The sequence below is a fragment of the Pelobates fuscus genome, chromosome 1 (assembly GCF_036172605.1).
Source record: "Pelobates fuscus isolate aPelFus1 chromosome 1, aPelFus1.pri, whole genome shotgun sequence".
NCBI lineage: Eukaryota > Metazoa > Chordata > Amphibia > Anura > Pelobatidae > Pelobates > Pelobates fuscus.
The window spans coordinates 13,130,374-13,147,573 of NC_086317.1; the positions used below are offsets into that span (position 1 = coordinate 13,130,374).

Sequence of the window (17,200 nt, forward strand, 5' to 3'; positions counted from 1 at the left end):
AGGTAGGTTCTCTGGTAGGGAGCACTGAGTGCATATTGAGTGAGGTAGGTGCTCTAGTAGGGAGCACTGAGTGCATATTGAGTGAGGTAGGTACTCTAGTAGGGAGCACTGAGTGTATATTGAGTGAGGTAGGTACTCTAGTAGGGAGCACTGAGTGTATATTGAGTGAGGTAGGTACTCTAGTAGGGAGCACCGAGTGTATATTGAGTGAGGTAGGTACTCTAGTAGGGAGCACTGAGTGTATATTGAGTGAGGTAGGTTCTCTAGTAGGGAGCACTGAGTGTATATTGAGTGAGGTAGGTTCTCTGGTAGGGAGCACTGAGTGCATATTGAGTGAGGTAGGTGCTCTGGTAGGGAGCACTGAGTGCATATTGAGTGAGGTAGGTGCTCTAGTAGGGAGCACTGAGTGTATATTGATTGAGGTAGGTGTCAGGTAGGTAGCACTGAGTGTGAATGCAGTGTAAGAGGATAGTAATTGTTTTGGGCAGTAAGGGGTTAAGAGTATACTGTCTGCTGGAAAGCGGCTCTGGGCTGGAGACAGAGCCAGCACTCACAGCTCACAGTGAGCAGCATGGCACAAGGTACACTGCGGGCAATCACTGGGCACACTGCAGGCACTGACCAGGCACACGGCAGGCAATCACTGGGCACACTGCAGGCACTTACCAGGCACACTGCAGGTAATCACTGGACAAACTGCAGGCAATCACTGGGCACACTGCAGACACTGACCAGGCACACTGCAGGCAATCACTGGGCACACTGCAGGCAATCACTGGGCATGCTCAGGAACTGTCCTATATAGAGGTGTTCAGACAATTATAGTGTGTGATTATAGGTGATCAGTGCTATACATGGTATAGAGAGGGTGTTTATATATTGGGTATATAAAAGGAGTATATATGGGATTTAAAGATAGTTCTGAGGGTGACCTGGTGTGACTGTGTATAGTGTGGAGGCTCTAGGGTGCATACAGTTGTTATGGTACTGCTGACCCTGTGTAATGTTATATCAGAGCAGTAAGCTTACAGACTTATTATACAGGGTGTGCATACAGTTGTTATGGTACTGGTGACCCTGTGTGATTTTATATCAGAGCAGTAAGCTTACAGAGTTAGTCTACAGGGTGTGCATACAGTTGTTATGGTACTGGTGACACCTTTGTGATTTTATATCAGAGCAGTAAGCTTACAGAGTTATTATACAGGGTGTGCATACAGTTGTTATGGTATTGATGGCCCTGTGTGATTTTATATCAGAGCACTAAGCTTACAGAGTTAGTATACAGGGTGTGCATACAGTTGTTATGGTGCTGGTGACCCTGTGTGATTTTATATCAGAGCAGTAAGCTTACAGAGTTATTATACAGGGTTTGCATACAGTTGTTATAATATTGATGGCCCTGTGTGATTTTATATCAGAGCACTAAGCTTACAGAGTTAGTATACAGGGTGTGCATACAGTTGTTATGGTACTGGTGACCATGTGTGATTTTATATCAGAGCAGTAAGCTTACAGAGTTATTATACAGGGTGTGCATGCAGTTGTTATGGTACTGATGACCCTGTGTGATTTTATATCAGAGCAGTAAGCTTACAGAGTTATTATACAGGGTGTGCATACAGTTGTTATGGTACTGATGACCCTGTGTGATTTTATATCAGAGCACTAAGCTTACAGAGTTAGTATACAGGGTGTGCATACAGTTGTTATGGTACTGGTGACCATGTGTGATTTTATATCAGAGCAGTAAGCTTACAGAGTTATTATACAGGGTGTGCATGCAGTTGTTATGGTACTGATGACCCTGTGTGATTTTATATCAGAGCACTAAGCTTACAGAGTTAGTATACAGGGTGTGCATACAGTTGTTATGGTACTGGTGACCATGTGTGATTTTATATCAGAGCACTAAGCTTACAGAGTTATTATACAGGGTGTGCATGCAGTTGTTATGGTACTGATGACCCTGTGTGATTTTATATCAGAGCACTAAGCTTACAGAGTTAGTATACAGGGTGTGCATACAGTTGTTATGGTACTGGTGACCATGTGTGATTTTATATCAGAGCAGTAAGCTTACAGAGTTATTATACAGGGTGTGCATGCAGTTGTTATGGTACTGATGACCCTGTGTGATTTTATATCAGAGCAGTAAGCTTACAGAGTTATTATACAGGGTGTGCATGCAGTTGTTATGGTATTGATGACCCTGTGTGATTTTATATCAGAGCACTAGGCTTACATAGTTATTATATATGGTGCACAGACAGTTGTCATTGTATATCTGTTCTTATGTGCAAGCTGTGCTGTGTTCTATGGAGTTTGTGACAGTGATTAGGGTGTAGAGATGTAAAGATAGTTCTGAGGGTGACCTGGTGTGACTGTGTATAGTGTGGAGGCTCTAGGGTGCATACAGTTGTTATGGTACTGCTGACCCTGTGTAATGTTATATCAGAGCAGTAAGCTTACAGACTTATTATACAGGGTGTGCATACAGTTGTTATGGTACTGATGACCCTGTGTGATTTTATATCAAAGCAGTAAGCTTACAGAGTTATTATACAGGGTGTGCATACAGTTGTTATGGTACTGGTGACCCTGTGTGATTTTATATCAGAGCAGTAAGCTTACAGAGTTAGTCTACAGGGTGTGCATACAGTTGTTATGGTACTGGTGACACCTTTGTGATTTTATATCAGAGCAGTAAGCTTACAGAGTTATTATACAGGGTGTGCATACAGTTGTTATGGTATTGATGGCCCTGTGTGATTTTATATCAGAGCACTAAGCTTACAGAGTTAGTATACAGGGTGTGCATACAGTTGTTATGGTGCTGGTGACCCTGTGTGATTTTATATCAGAGCAGTAAGCTTACAGAGTTAGTATACAGGGTGTGCATACAGTTGTTATGGTACTGGTGACCCTGTGTGATTTCATATCAGAGCAGTAAGCTTACAGAGTTATTATACAGGGTGTGCATGCAGTTGTTATAATATTGATGGCCCTGTGTGATTTTATATCAGAGCACTAAGCTTACAGAGTTAGTATACAGGGTGTGCATACAGTTGTTATGGTACTGGTGACCCTGTGTGATTTTATATCAGAGCAGTAAGCTTACAGAGTTATTATACAGGGTTTGCATACAGTTGTTATAATATTGATGGCCCTGTGTGATTTTATATCAGAGCACTAAGCTTACAGAGTTAGTATACAGGGTGTGCATACAGTTGTTATGGTACTGGTGACCCTGTGTGATTTTATATCAGAGCAGTAAGCTTACAGAGTTATTATACAGGGTGTGCATACAGTTGTTATGGTACTGATGACCCTGTGTGATTTTATATCAGAGCACTAAGCTTACAGAGTTAGTATACAGGGTGTGCATACAGTTGTTATGGTACTGGTGACCCTGTGTGATTTTATATCAGAGCAGTAAGCTTACAGAGTTAGTATACAGGGTGTGCATACAGTTGTTATGGTACTGGTGACCATGTGTGATTTTATATCAGAGCACTAAGCTTACAGAGTTAGTATACAGGGTGTGCATACAGTTGTTATGGTACTGGTGACCCTGTGTGATTTTATATCAGAGCAGTAAGCTTACAGAGTTATTATACAGGGTTTGCATACAGTTGTTATAATATTGATGGCCCTGTGTGATTTTATATCAGAGCACTAAGCTTACAGAGTTAGTATACAGGGTGTGCATACAGTTGTTATGGTACTGGTGACCCTGTGTGATTTTATATCAGAGCAGTAAGCTTACAGAGTTATTATACAGGGTGTGCATACAGTTGTTATGGTACTGATGACCCTGTGTGATTTTATATCAGAGCACTAAGCTTACAGAGTTAGTATACAGGGTGTGCATACAGTTGTTATGGTACTGGTGACCCTGTGTGATTTTATATCAGAGCAGTAAGCTTACAGAGTTAGTATACAGGGTGTGCATACAGTTGTTATGGTACTGGTGACCCTGTGTGATTTTATATCAGAGCACTAGGCTTACATAGTTATTATATAGGGTGCACAGACAGTTGTCATTGTATATCTGTTCTTATGTGCAAGCTGTGCTGTGTTCTATGGAGTTTGTGACAGTGATTAGGGTGTAGAGATTGTTGATTGGCTCTCCATATACAGTATATGTACCCATGGGCTGGGTGACCCAGTCTGTGTATAGGGTGACAGCAATGTCTGGGGGTATACAGAGTGCTCTGGGTGTGGGTCACTGTGTGTGCCTGGGAACATACAGCAACAAAAAGGTTTAAAGGACAAAATCTGTGGTACAAAGGGAGGGAGAAGGGGGTACAAACAAAAAAAGGGGTTCAGAGGCTGGGAAAAGGAGGTACAAACTGGAGTGGAGCAGAGGGAGACAAAGGGGGAGGGGGGTACAGACGGAAGAAGGGGTGCAGAAGGAGAAACAAAACTACAGTCAGAAGGAGGGGTGCAGAAGGAGAAATAAAACTACAGACAGAAGGAGGGGTGCAGAGAGAGAAATAAAAGTCTACAGACAGAAGGAGGGGTGCAGAGAGAGAGATAAAAGTCTACAGGCAGAATAAGGGGTGCAGAGTACATGGTAAAGTTGGGGAGATTGTATAAGATTGTGCAATGCATTTTATAGCTTAGTTTGAAGATTGGACTGCTAATATGTACTGGTTTACAATATATAGTTGTTGTGATGTGCATGGTATAAAGGGTTTGGTTATAGTTCTATAGTTGTGTGGGGTGTGTAAAATAACTGTTATACATGGATGTGTAGTGTATATAATCTGGAACATGTTCATGTATGTAATACATGCTGACTTCATAGGCTTGTGTATTTGTAATGATTGTGAGAATTCTTGATTTATTTATTTTTTTTGCCATAGTTTTGGAGACTCTATGTATTAGGGTATTTATTAGTCTGTTTATTGGGGTATTTATTAGTCTGTTTATTGGGGTATTTATTAGTCTGTATATTGCTGTAAATTAGGGTATCAGGCTGTATATTAGGGTATCAGTCTAAATGAGTATCAGGCTGTATATTAGGGTATCAGTCTGTATATTGGGGTATCAGGCTGTATATTAGGGTATCAGTCTGTATATTGGGGTATCAGGCTGTAAATTAGGGTATCAGGCTGTATATTGGGGTATCAGTCTATATATTGGGTATCAGTCTGTATATTGGGGTATCAGGCTGTAAATTAGGGTATCAGGCTGTATATTAGGGTATCAGTCTGTAAATTGGGGTATCAGGCTGCAAATTAGGGTATCAGTCTGTATATTGGGGTATCAGGCTGTATATTAGGGTAGCAGGCTGTATATTATGGTATCAGTCTATATATTAGGGTATCAGGCTGTATATTAGGGTATCAGTCTGTATATTGGGGTATCAGGCTGTATATTGGGGTATCAGGCTGTATATTAGGGTATCAGTCTGTATATTAGGGTATCAGTCTGTATATCGGGGTATCAGTCTATATGAGTATCAGGCTGTATATTAGGGTATCAGTCTATATATTGGGGTATCATGCTGTATATTGGGGTATCAGGCTGTAAATTAGGGTATGTATCAGTCTATATATTAGGGTATCAGGCTGTATATTAGGGTATCAGGCTGTATATTAGGGTATCAGTCTATATATTAGAGTATCAGGCTGTATATTAGGGTATCCGTCTATATATTAGGGTATCAGGCTGTATATTAGGGTATCAGTCTATATATTGGGGTATCAGGCTGTATAGTAGGGTATCAGTCTATGTATTGGGGTATCAGTCTGTATATTGGGGTATCAGGCTGTATATTAGGATATCAGGCTGTATATTGTTGATGTGAATATTTCCAGCCAGGACCATTATAATATAATTTAGGTGAATTATTGCACAGTGTGGGTTACTTTGCTGGTGGGAGTGAGTTGCTTTGAGGGTCTCAGTTTGGGATATACTGCCCCCTGCTGGACGCTGTGTGCCCTTCACATTCACTGCTCCCAGGTGGGGTACTGACGACCTCTGGAAACAGCTACCGCTGCTCTCGCCAGGTAAGTGTCTGTGTGGTACTGTGGGTCTTTCAGGGTATATTAATGTATAGAGTGTTATTCATAGCCTTCCTTTAACCCTTACAATGCCAAGCCAGAGGGGAACTGTTTGACCCCTAGCCCGGGACAGTGAATGGGTTAAAGGAGTGAGTTGTGTTTATTCTCTGTGAGTGATATCAGATTAATATATTATATATTGTTATTATTGGGATTTATTGGGGGAGCGGGGCAATAATATAGGATTGGGATTTGTGGGATTTGTAGAATTAGAAAATAATCCTAATACTTTATTCACCTTAAACTTCCCCCGTTAACCCTTTCAGGGTGTGAGGACAGACTGTTTCCTTGTGAATATAATATTGCTTGTTTTTCTGTAAGAAGTGTATCTGTGGATTATTAGGGTGCTTTCTATTGGGTTATCTAATGCTGTGTCCCTGTGTATTTATATATATGTATATTGTATTGGGTTATCTAATGCTGTGTCCCTGTGTGTATTTATATCTATGTATATTGTATTGGGTTATCTAATGCTGTGTCCCTGTGTGTATTTATATATATGTATATTGTATTGGGTTATCTAATGCTGTGTCCCTGTGTGTATTTATATATATATGTATATTGTATTGGGTTATCTAATGCTGTGTCCCTGTGTGTATTTATATATATGTATAGTGTATTGGGTTATCTAATGCTGTGTCCCTGTGTGTATTTATATATATGTATATTGTATTGGGTTATCTAATGCTGTGTCCCTGTGTGTATTTATATATATGTATATTGTATTGGGTTATCTAATGCTGTGTCCCTGTGTGTATTTATATATATGTATATTGTATTGGGTTATCTAATGCTGTGTCCCTGTGTGTATTTATATATATGTATATTGTATTGGGTTATCTAATGCGGTGTCCCTGTGTGTATTTATATATATGTATATTGTATTGGGTTATCTAATGCGGTGTCCCTGTGTGTATTTATATATATGTATATTGTATTGGGTTATCTAATGCTGTGTCCCTGTGTGTATTTATATATATATATAGTGTATTGGGTTATCTAATGCTGTGTCCCTGTGTGTATTTATATATATGTATATTGTATTGGGTTATCTAATACTGTGTCCCTGTGTGTATTTATATATATGTATATTGTATTGGGTTATCTAATGCTGTGTCCCTGTGTGTATTTATATATATGTATATTGTATTGGGTTATCTAATGCTGTGTCCCTGTGTGTATTTATATATATGTATATTGTATTGGGTTATCTAATGCTGTGTCCCTGTGTGTATTTATATATATGTATATTGTATTGGGTTATCTAATGCTGTGTCCCTGTGTGTATTTATATATATGTATATTGTATTGGGTTATCTAATGCTGTGTCCCTGTGTGTATTTATATATATATGTATATTGTATTGGGTTATCTAATGCCGTGTCCCTGTGTGTATTTATATATATGTATATTGTATTGGGTTATCTAATGCGGTGTCCCTGTGTGTATTTATATATATGTATATTGTATTGGGTTATCTAATGCTGTGTCCCTGTGTATTTATATATATGTATATTGTATTGGATTATCTAATGCTGTGTCCCTGTGTGTATTTATATATATGTATATTGTATTGGGTTATCTAATGCTGTGTCCCTGTGTGTATTTATATATATGTATATTGTATTGGGTTATCTAATACTGTGTCCCTGTGTGTATTTATATATATGTATATTGTATTGGGTTATCTAATGCTGTGTCCCTGTGTGTATTTATATATATGTATATTGTATTGGGTTATCTAATGCTGTGTCCCTGTGTGTATTTATATATATGTATATTGTATTGGGTTATCTAATGCTGTGTCCCTGTGTGTATTTATATATATGTATATTGTATTGGGTTATCTAATGCTGTGTCCCTGTGTGTATTTATATATATGTATATTGTATTGGGTTATCTAATGCTGTGTCCCTGTGTGTATTTATATATATGTATATTGTATTGGGTTATCTAATACTGTGTCCCTGTGTGTATTTATATATATGTATATTGTATTGGGTTATCTAATGCTGTGTCCCTGTGTGTATTTATATATATGTATATTGTATTGGGTTATCTAATACTGTGTCCCTGTGTGTATTTATATATATGTATATTGTATTGGGTTATCTAATGCTGTGTCCCTGTGTGTATTTATATATATATGTATATTGTATTGGGTTATCTAATGCTGTGTCCCTGTGTGTATTTATATATATGTATATTGTATTGGGTTATCTAATGCTGTGTCCCTGTGTGTATTTATATATATGTATATTGTATTGGGTTATCTAATGCTGTGTCCCTGTGTGTATTTATATATATGTATATTGTATTGGGTTATCTAATGCTGTGTCCCTGTGTGTATTTATATATATGTATATTGTATTGGGTTATCTAATGCTGTGTCCCTGTGTATTTATATGTATATTGTATTGGATTATCTAATGCTGTGTCCCTGTGTGTATTTATATATATGTATATTGTATTGGGTTATCTAATGCTGTGTCCCTGTGTGTATTTATATATATGTATATTGTATTGGATTATCTAATGCTGTGTCCCTGTGTGTATTTATATATATGTATATTGTATTGGGTTATCTAATGCTGTGTCCCTGTGTGTATTTATATATATGTATATTGTATTGGGTTATCTAATGCTGTGTCCCTGTGTGTATTTATATCTATGTATATTGTATTGGGTTATCTAATGCTGTGTCCCTGTGTGTATTTATATATATGTATATTGTATTGGGTTATCTAATGCTGTGTCCCTGTGTGTATTTATATATATATATGTATATTGTATTGGGTTATCTAATGCTGTGTCCCTGTGTGTATTTATATATATATGTATATTGTATTGGGTTATCTAATGCTGTGTCCCTGTGTGTATTTATATATATGTATATTGTATTGGGTTATCTAATGCTGTGTCCCTGTGTGTATTTATATATATCTATATTGTATTGGGTTATCTAATGCTGTGTCCCTGTGTGTATTTATATATATGTATATTGTATTGGGTTATCTAATGCTGTGTCCCTGTGTGTATTTATATATATGTATATTGTATTGGGTTATCTAATGCTGTGTCCCTGTGTGTATTTATATATATGTATATTGTATTGGGTTATCTAATGCTGTGTCCCTGTGTGTATTTATATATATGTATATTGTATTGGGTTATCTAATGCTGTGTCCCTGTGTGTATTTATATATATGTATATTGTATTGGGTTATCTAATGCTGTGTCCCTGTGTGTATTTATATATATGTATATTGTATTGGGTTATCTAATGCTGTGTCCCTGTGTGTATTTATATATATGTATATTGTATTGGGTTATCTAATGCTGTGTCCCTGTGTGTATTTATATATATGTATATTGTATTGGGTTATCTAATGCTGTGTCCCTGTGTGTATTTATATATATGTATATTGTATTGGGTTATCTAATGCTGTGTCCCTGTGTGTATTTATATATATGTATATTGTATTGGGTTATCTAATGCTGTGTCCCTGTGTGTATTTATATATATGTATATTGTATTGGGTTATCTAATGCTGTGTCCCTGTGTGTATTTATATATATGTATATTGTATTGGGTTATCTAATGCTGTGTCCCTGTGTGTATTTATATATATGTATATTGTATTGGGTTATCTAATGCTGTGTCCCTGTGTGTATTTATATATATGTATATTGTATTGGGTTATCTAATGCTGTGTCCCTGTGTGTATTTATATATATGTATATTGTATTGGGTTATCTAATGCTGTGTCCCTGTGTGTATTTATATATATGTATATTGTATTGGGTTATCTAATGCTGTGTCCCTGTGTGTATTTATATATATGTATATTGTATTGGGTTATCTAATGCTGTGTCCCTGTGTGTATTTATATATATGTATATTGTATTGGGTTATCTAATGCTGTGTCCCTGTGTGTATTTATATATATGTATATTGTATTGGGTTATCTAATGCTGTGTCCCTGTGTGTATTTATATATATGTATATTGTATTGGGTTATCTAATGCTGTGTCCCTGTGTGTATTTATATATATGTATATTGTATTGGGTTATCTAATGCTGTGTCCCTGTGTGTATTTATATATATGTATATTGTATTGGGTTATCTAATGCTGTGTCCCTGTGTGTATTTATATATATGTATATTGTATTGGGTTATCTAATGCTGTGTCCCTGTGTGTATTTATATATATGTATATTGTATTGGGTTATCTAATGCTGTGTCCCTGTGTGTATTTATATATGTATATTGTATTGGGTTATCTAATGCTGTGTCCCTGTGTGTATTTATATATATGTATATTGTATTGGGTTATCTAATGCTGTGTCCCTGTGTGTATTTATATATATGTATATTGTATTGGGTTATCTAATGCTGTGTCCCTGTGTGTATTTATATATATGTATATTGTATTGGGTTATCTAATGCTGTGTCCCTGTGTGTATTTATATATATGTATATTGTATTGGGTTATCTAATGCTGTGTCCCTGTGTGTATTTATATATATGTATATTGTATTGGGTTATCTAATGCTGTGTCCCTGTGTGTATTTATATATATGTATATTGTATTGGGTTATCTAATGCTGTGTCCCTGTGTGTATTTATATATATGTATATTGTATTGGGTTATCTAATGCTGTGTCCCTGTGTGTATTTATATATATGTATATTGTATTGGGTTATCTAATGCTGTGTCCCTGTGTGTATTTATATATATGTATATTGTATTGGGTTATCTAATGCTGTGTCCCTGTGTGTATTTATATATATGTATATTGTATTGGGTTATCTAATGCTGTGTCCCTGTGTGTATTTATATATATGTATATTGTATTGGGTTATCTAATGCTGTGTCCCTGTGTGTATTTATATATATGTATATTGTATTGGGTTATCTAATGCTGTGTCCCTGTGTGTATTTATATATATGTATATTGTATTGGGTTATCTAATGCTGTGTCCCTGTGTGTATTTATATATATGTATATTGTATTGGGTTATCTAATGCTGTGTCCCTGTGTGTATTTATATATATGTATATTGTATTGGGTTATCTAATGCTGTGTCCCTGTGTGTATTTATATATATGTATATTGTATTGGGTTATCTAATGCTGTGTCCCTGTGTGTATTTATATATATGTATATTGTATTGGGTTATCTAATGCTGTGTCCCTGTGTGTATTTATATATATGTATATTGTATTGGGTTATCTAATGCTGTGTCCCTGTGTGTATTTATATATATGTATATTGTATTGGGTTATCTAATGCTGTGTCCCTGTGTGTATTTATATATATGTATATTGTATTGGGTTATCTAATGCTGTGTCCCTGTGTGTATTTATATATATGTATATTGTATTGGGTTATCTAATGCTGTGTCCCTGTGTGTATTTATATATATGTATATTGTATTGGGTTATCTAATGCTGTGTCCCTGTGTGTATTTATATATATGTATATTGTATTGGGTTATCTAATGCTGTGTCCCTGTGTGTATTTATATATATGTATATTGTATTGGGTTATCTAATGCTGTGTCCCTGTGTATTTATATATATGTATATTGTATTGGGTTATCTAATGCGGTGTCCCTGTGTGTATTTATATATATGTATATTGTATTGGGTTATCTAATGCTGTGTCCCTGTGTGTATTTATATATATGTATATTGTATTGGGTTATCTAATGCTGTGTCCCTGTGTGTATTTATATATATGTATATTGTATTGGGTTATCTAATGCTGTGTCCCTGTGTGTATTTATATATATGTATATTGTATTGGGTTATCTAATGCTGTGTCCCTGTGTGTATTTATATATATGTATATTGTATTGGGTTATCTAATGCTGTGTCCCTGTGTGTATTTATATATATGTATATTGTATTGGGTTATCTAATGCTGTGTCCCTGTGTGTATTTATATATATGTATATTGTATTGGGTTATCTAATGCTGTGTCCCTGTGTGTATTTATATATATGTATATTGTATTGGGTTATCTAATGCTGTGTCCCTGTGTGTATTTATATATATATGTATATTGTATTGGGTTATCTAATGCTGTGTCCCTGTGTGTATTTATATATATATATGTATATTGTATTGGGTTATCTAATGCTGTGTCCCTGTGTGTATTTATATATATGTATATTGTATTGGGTTATCTAATGCTGTGTCCCTGTGTGTATTTAAATATATGTATATTGTATTGGGTTATCTAATGCTGTGTCCCTGTGTGTATTTATATATATGTATATTGTATTGGGTTATCTAATGCTGTGTCCCTGTGTATTTATATATATGTATATTGTATTGGGTTATCTAATGCTGTGTCCCTGTGTGCATTTATATATATGTATATTGTATTGGGTTATCTAATGCTGTGTCCCTGTGTGTATTTATATATATGTATATTGTATTGGGTTATCTAATGCTGTGTCCCTGTGTGTATTTATATATATGTATATTGTATTGGGTTATCTAATGCTGTGTCCCTGTGTGTATTTATATCTATCTATATTGTACTATTGTACTGAGGCTGCATTGTTCATGTATCTATCAGAAATAACTCTATTGCCATTATAATTACTGTACATGTAAAGCCTTTGCTGGCGTTTGAGGGGTTAATAGACTTTTTGTTTTCCTATTTCTTATTAATTACTTTTCTTGAACAGTTTATTCTGCATTTTGATAGTCCTACATTTATTATTACAGACCAGTGTATTATAACAGCTTATTATATTATTACAGTTTATTGTATTATTACAAATCAGTGCATTGTAACAGTTTATTATATTAGTATTATTACAAACCAGTGTATTATAACAGCTTATTATATTATTACAGTGCATTGTAACAGCTTATTATATTATTACAGTTTATTGTATTATTACAAACCAGTGCAGTGTAACAGTTTATTATATTATTACAGTTTATTGTATTATTACAAACCAGTGCATTGTAACAGTTTATTATATTAGTATTATTACAAACGAGTGTATTATAACAGCTTATTATATTATTACAGTGCATTATAACAGCTTATTATATTATTACAGTTTATTGTATTATTACAAACCAGTGCATTGTAACAGTTTATTATATTATTACAGTTTATTGCATTATTACAGACCAGTGTATTATAACAGCTTATTGCATTATTACGGACCAGTGTGTTATAACAGCTTATTGCATTATTACAGACCAGTGGATTATAACAGCTTATTGCATTATTACAGACCAGTGGATTATAACAGCTTATTGCATTATTACAGACCAGTGTGTTATAACAGCTTATTGCATTATTACAGACCAGTGGATTATAACAGCGTATTGCATTATTACAGACCAGTGTGTTATAACAGCTTAACGCATTATTACAGTTTATTGAACTAATACAGCTCGGTGTATTAGAACATTGTATTGCTGGCTGAAGATATAGCGTGGGTATATCATATACCGGCATATTGATAAAAAAATGCTCTTTAATATGGGGAAATTAATTTCAATGGCCAAGAGGATCATGGGAGCTGCGTCTAACCCCACTCCCAGGAATGTGATGTTGCATTTGTTTATATTACAATGTGTAAAATATATAAAATCGATAATATCCATGCGTTTGTGTACTGCGGGCTAGGATTCATTAAATCCCATTTAGGTGAAATGGCTGTGATTGTAATGTGAACTTACAGCATTGTAAATGATTGTCCGACACATCCACAACCTGATTAACCATTAGCACAAGCTAGGCCACTGCCTAGGGCCCCTCGGGCCCCAGCACACTGAATGGGGCCACACCTGCCCACCTCTTCCTCCCTAAACAGTGAGATTATGTGTGAAGGGGAAAGGAGGGGCGGAAGGTGGGGGTGGGCAAGAGGAGGGGGCGTTCAGGCGTGCCCAGAACCAGCGTGGGTACCCATTGTGAGTTAATTGGGCTCTGTCAGAGTATTCACTAAACCGTGAACTGTTCGAAATTGACCAGTGAGTTTAACGTTTGAGACCAGAATTTCTGAATTTGAGCAAATTCCCAGCAATACTTTTTTTCAAAGTATTTTGATCTGAAATGTACTGGTCATTCCCTAACATGGGTAACTATGTCTGTAGACCATTTTTACATAGTCACATAGTTATATCATGTGAGAGAAGACTTGCGTCCATGAAGTCCAGCCTTTCTTTAGGTCATGGTAGAATATTTTAGTCAGATATATCACGTGTGTGCAATCCGGTTTTGGTGACGGTTTTATGTAACGTTAGGAGTAATGGTCAGTCAGAAATCTGGGATATCAAACGGTGTGCCAGAAAAGCCAAAAATTGTCAGACTCCCCTCTACGGTTTAATTTTACGTAATTTGCTATTTCTGAATGCTTATCCAATTGTACCTGAAACTACTCTTTGATATCCAATGTATGTTTGCATTTCTATTTGTCTGACGCTCTCAATAAAAAATGCACATGAAAAAAAAATGACAGTTTATAAAATAACCGCGTCGGCGAGTTAAAATGGAGAATACGGATTTCAGAGCCATTATCTCCTGTAATCTTTTTATTCCCAGAAGGAAATTTGAACCCAAATCCACTCACAGCTGGCATCGGGACAGCAGCAAACTGATAGCCACATCTCACATGCTGCTACGGATGTAAATATGGCTACAAAGTAACGCATTTATTAGTGACAGGAGTGAAGGAACCTGTATGGTTTATGGTTTAAAGGAACACACAGAAACAGGCCGGGGCTACTTCAACAAATACGGTAATCTAACATTAATAATAATACTAATTGCCCGTCTTATTGCTATTTAAATAATTAAATTTTAATCACTGGTTCTCTCTTAACTGACACACAGTCACTTATCTTTCCCAATCTCACAATCAATAGAGAAGTGAAAAGATGCCAATGTATCCTGCAGTGCAGCCCGACTGTCTAAACCAACTTTAGAAACCACAGTTACTAAACTCTGAATTGTGGTGAATAAATACTGAGAATGAAAGAATAATAATCATAATACGGTGGTTATAGGATGAGTTTGACGCATTGCAGAGATTCACGAATAGGCACATAAACCAACTAAGAGCAAACAGCTTACAGACTAATTTAACCCCTTAAGGACACAAGACATGTGTGACATGTCATGATTCCTTTTATTCCAGACAATTGGTCCTTAATGGGTTAATGACCGTGTGCACACCTCCCAACATTCCAAATAGACAAAGGCAGACACTTTAATTCTAGGGGTGTGAGTGAGGGGGTGGCCAAGGGAGGGGCTGTATTGAGCGTGAGTGGGGACATGGCCAGGGTGGGGCTGTACTGAGTGTGAGTGTGGACATGGCCAGGCTGGGGCTGTACTGAGTGTGAGTGTGGACATGGCCAGGCCGGGGCTGTACTGAGTGTGAGTGTGGACATGGCCATGGTGGGGCTGTACTGAGTGTGAGTGTGGACATGGCCAGGCCGGGGCTGTACTGAGTGTGAGTGTGGACATGGCCAGGGCGGGGCTGTATGAGTGAGTGGGGATATGGCCAGGGCGGGGCTGTACTGAGTGTGAGTGTGGACATGGCCAGGCCGGGGCTGTACTGAGTGTGAGTGTGAACATGGCTATGGTGGGGCTGTACTGAGTGTGGACATGGCCAGGGCGGGGCTGTACTGAGTGTGAATGTGGACATGGCCAGGCCGGGGCTGTACTGAGTGTGAGTGTGAACATGGCTATGGTGGGGCTGTACTGAGTGTGAATGTGGACATGGCCAGGCCGGGGCTGTACTGAGTGTGAGTGTGGACATGGCCAGGCCGGGGCTGTACTGAGTGTGAGTGTGGACATGGCCAGGGCGGGGCTGTACTGAGTGTGAGTGTGGACATGGCCAGGCTGGGGCTGTACTGAGTGTGAGTGTGGACATAGCCAGGGCAGGGCTGCACTGAGTGTGAGTGTGGACATGACCAGGGTGGGGCTGTACTGAGTGTGAGTGTGGACATGGCCATGGTGGGGCTGTACTGAGTGTGAATGTGGACATGGCCAGGCCGGGGCTGTACTGAGTGTGAGTGTGGACATGGCCAGGCCGGGGCTGTACTGAGTGTGAGTGTGGACATGGCCAGGGCGGGGCTGTATGAGTGAGTGGGGATATGGCCAGGGCGGGGCTGTACTGAGTGTGAGTGTGGACATGGCCAGGGCGGGGCTGTACTGAGTGTGAGTGTGAACATGGCCATGGTGGGGCTGTACTGAGTGTGAATGTGGACATGGCCAGGCCGGGGCTGTACTGAGTGTGAGTGTGGACATGGCCAGGCCGGGGCTGTACTGAGTGTGAGTGTGGACATGGCCAGGGCGGGGCTGTACTGAGTGTGAGTGTGGACATGGCCAGGCCGGGGCTGTACTGAGTGTGAGTGTGAACATGGCTATGGTGGGGCTGTACTGAGTGTGGACATGGCCAGGGCGGGGCTGTACTGAGTGTGAATGTGGACATGGCCAGGCCGGGGCTGTACTGAGTGTGAGTGTGAACATGGCTATGGTGGGGCTGTACTGAGTGTGGACATGGCCAGGGTGGGGCTGTACTGAGTGTGAATGTGGACATGGCCAGGCCGGGGCTGTACTGAGTGTGAGTGTGGACATGGCCAGGCCGGGGCTGTACTGAGTGTGAGTGTGGACATGGCCAGGGCGGGGCTGTACTGAGTGTGAGTGTGGACATGGCCAGGCTGGGGCTGTACTGAGTGTGAGTGTGGACATAGCCAGGGCAGGGCTGCACTGAGTGTGAGTGTGGACATGACCAGGGTGGGGCTGTACTGAGTGTGAGTGTGGACATGGCCATGGTGGGGCTGTACTGAGTGTGAATGTGGACATGGCCAGGCCGGGGCTGTACTGAGTGTGAGTGTGGACATGGCCAGGCCGGGGCTGTACTGAGTGTGAGTGTGGACATGGCCAGGGCGGGGCTGTATGAGTGAGTGGGGATATGGCCAGGGCGGGGCTGTACTGAGTGTGAGTGTGGACATGGCCAGGGCGGGGCTGTACTGAGTGTGAGTGTGAACATGGCCATGGTGGGGCTGTACTGAGTGTGAATGTGGACATGGCCAGGCCGGGGCTGTACTGAGTGTGAGTGTGGACATGGCCAGGCCGG

The 17,200-nt window shown here is 38.5% G+C and overlaps 1 protein-coding gene across 1 annotated transcript in view; it reads left to right on the forward strand.

Moving 5' to 3' along the window:
* The first annotated feature begins 5,949 nt into the window (after positions 1 to 5,949).
* Positions 5,950 to 17,200, forward strand: part of CASR (calcium sensing receptor) — a 226,746-nt gene continuing 215,495 nt past the window's right edge. Inside the window, exons 1-2 of the mRNA XM_063446317.1 lie at positions 5,950 to 6,020; positions 14,659 to 14,855. The gene's annotated coding sequence lies outside the window, so the exon portion shown is untranslated. The remainder of the gene's footprint in view (positions 6,021 to 14,658; positions 14,856 to 17,200) is intronic.